The following is a 3,112-nucleotide window of genomic DNA, read 5'->3' as shown; positions in this document are numbered from 1 at the left end:
GTATATAAAGGACCTTAAATACTGTTGGAACTCACAAGCACCTACAGCCATGTAGCAGGATACAAAATAAACATACAGAAATCAGTAGCCTTCTTACATGCTAACAAAAACACACAGAGGATATAATCAGAGAAGCACTCCCATTCACAATTGCATCAAAAACAAAAAAGGCCTTGGAATAAACCTATTTAAGTTAGTAAAGGATCTCTACAAAGAAAACTTTAAAACACTCAAGGAAGAAATTGCAGAAGACACTAGGAAATGGAAAAACATCCCTTGGTCTTGGATCAGAAGGATCAATACCATGAAATGGCAATATTACCGAAAGCAATTTACACTTTTAATGCAATCCCCATCAAAATGCCAATGGTATTCTTCATGGAAACACAAATAACAATCCAAAAATTCATTTGGAATCACAAAATATTCGAATATCTAAAATAATACTTAGCAACAAAAATAAGGCTGGTGGTATCAGCATACCTGATTTTAACCAATACTAGAGAGCCATAGTAACAAGAACAGCATGGTACTGGCACAAAAGCAGGCATGTAGATCAATGGAACAGAACACAGGTAAGTCCAGAAGTAAGTCCAGGTAGCTATAGCCACCTGATATTTGTTGAAATGCCAAAAATACTCATTGGCTCATTGGAGAAAAGGTAGCCTCTTCAGCAAATGGTGCTGGGAAAACTGGATATTTATCTGTAGAAGGATGAAATAGATTCTTCTTTCTCTCCATGCACAAGAATTAAGTCCAAATGGATTGAAGACATAAACATCAGACCTGAAACTCTTAAACTGATACAGGAAAAAGTAGGGGAAACCCTTCAACATATTGGTCTTGGCAAAGACTTTCTGAATATAATCCCAATTGCTCAGGCAATAAAACCACAGATTAACTGCTGAGACCTCATGAAATTACAATGATTCGGTATGGCAAAGGACACTGAATAAAGCAAAGAGGCAACCTACAGAATGGGAAAAAATATTTAGAATGTACGAAGAACACAAAAAAATAAATAATAAGAAATCAAACAAGCCAATTAAAAATGGGCCATTTTACATGTAGTTCAATGGGATAAAGAGATACCACCAGTGAAGATACTCAACAGTGGACACTGAAAGCCTTAAAATTGGCCAGCCAGGCCTAATAAGCCAACATGTGTAATAGTGGCACGGCTGTCATGGTGGAAACCAACTGCCCTCCAACCGGACTGGAGGCCCACTCCATGGGGGGAATACATCCCTGATACTGAAAACTTAATATAGGGGTAGTCATGAGCCCTAGGGATGTAAAATATGCTGATGTCTGGATAAGTATGTATACTGTTCTTATCAAACTGCCCAGTAAGCACTTCTTTTAATATTTATACCCTTATATTAACTCTACTCTCACTTTGGGTAGAGAATCTTCTCTTTTCAGATGGCAGTGACCTTGGGATGACTCAGAAGTATCATAGTGCTGGGAAGAAGTGACTGCAGTACTGAGTAACATCTCGATAACAACTTCCAAGGCTCAGGGTCTAATATGGAAGAGGTGGCAGAAAGAATGTAAGAGCCAAAGGAAGGGTAGGACTCCTTACAACATGCTCCTCCAGACATAAAATGGCCTGCATATCCATGACCTCACAGTTCCTGACACTACCTACACAAGACCATCATAAGAGGAGGGAAAGATCATGACATCAAAATAAAAGAGAGACTGATTGAGAAAGGGAGGGGATATGATGGAGAATGGAATTTCAAAGGGGAAAGTGTGGGGGAGGGAGGCTATTACCATGGGATATTTTTGAAAACCATGGAAAATATTAATAAAAATTGAGAAAAAATGGGCTATAGAACTAAATAGAGGGTTCTCAAAAAAAGAAATAAGGATGGCATATAAGAATCTGAAAAAATGTTCTACATCTCTAGTCATCAGATGAATGTAAATTAAAACTACGATTAGATTCCATTTCACTGCTATCAAATTGGCTACCATCATGAAAACTAATGACCATAAATGCTGTTGAAGATGTGGAAAAAGAGAAATCCTCTACAATGTTGGTATGAATGCAATCTGGTCCAGTTATTGTAGAAATATGTTTGGAGGTTCCCAAGACAACTAAATATTGATCTACCATATGACCCAACTATAGTAATCCTAGGCATACATCCCTTAAGAACTCATCTCATTACCTTAGAATTACTTGCTCAACCCTGTTGATTGCCGTTCACAGTAGTTGGGAAATGGAACCAGCCTAGATGTCCTTCAACTGATGAGTGGATAATGAAGATATTGCACATTTATATAGTTCTACTCAGCGGTAAAGAAAAATGAATTTAAGAAATTTGCAGGAAAATGGATATATCTGGAAAGGATTATATTAAGTGAGGTAACCCAGGCCCAGAAAGCCATGCTTTCTCATATGTGGATCCTAGCTACAGATTATTGGGCTTCTGTGTGAGAAGGAAAAAACTCAGTAGCAGAGGCCAGTGACCTATAAAAGAGATATAAAGGGAAGAGAAAGGAAGGCAAGGGGGTACTTAATAGGATGGTACTTTATATATGTAAGTAGATGAATATATTGATGGGGGTGAATAGGCCCAAGTTGAGGTCAGGGGAAGAGATCAAGTAAAGGATAGGTGGAGGGAGGGCTAATCAAAATCTAAGAGGATATAAATAAACCATATGTAATCCTAATTTTTTGGACAATGGAACACTCAGGAGCCATAGATTGTTAGAAAATTTTCAGTGCCTGCAATGGGATACCTTCCACTGAGTTGTTGGCCAGGGTGGGCACTGATACCCCCAAAACATTACAGGCCATTGCTGAGGCCCTTGGTTTCCCACCAGGAATAGATGGTAAGACCCTATTGCAGAAGACTCCACATACTTGGGTTGCAAGGCCACTGAGAAATCTTGCTGTAACTGAGCTGATAACCTCTTCCATGTAGACCAGCTGAGAGAAAGCTGAAAGAAGCCATTCTGCATGTAGTTCAATGGGATAAAGAGAAATCACAAGTTAAGATACTCAACAGTGGACACTACAAGCCTTATATTTGGCCAACCAGGCAAAGTGAGCCAACAGGTGCAATAGTGGCACATCTATCATGGTAGAAACCAACTG

This window comes from Jaculus jaculus, chromosome X (assembly GCF_020740685.1).
Source record: "Jaculus jaculus isolate mJacJac1 chromosome X, mJacJac1.mat.Y.cur, whole genome shotgun sequence".
Taxonomy (NCBI): Eukaryota; Metazoa; Chordata; class Mammalia; order Rodentia; family Dipodidae; genus Jaculus; species Jaculus jaculus.
The sequence above is the reverse complement of the archived record's forward strand: the minus strand, read 5'-3'. Positions refer to the sequence as shown.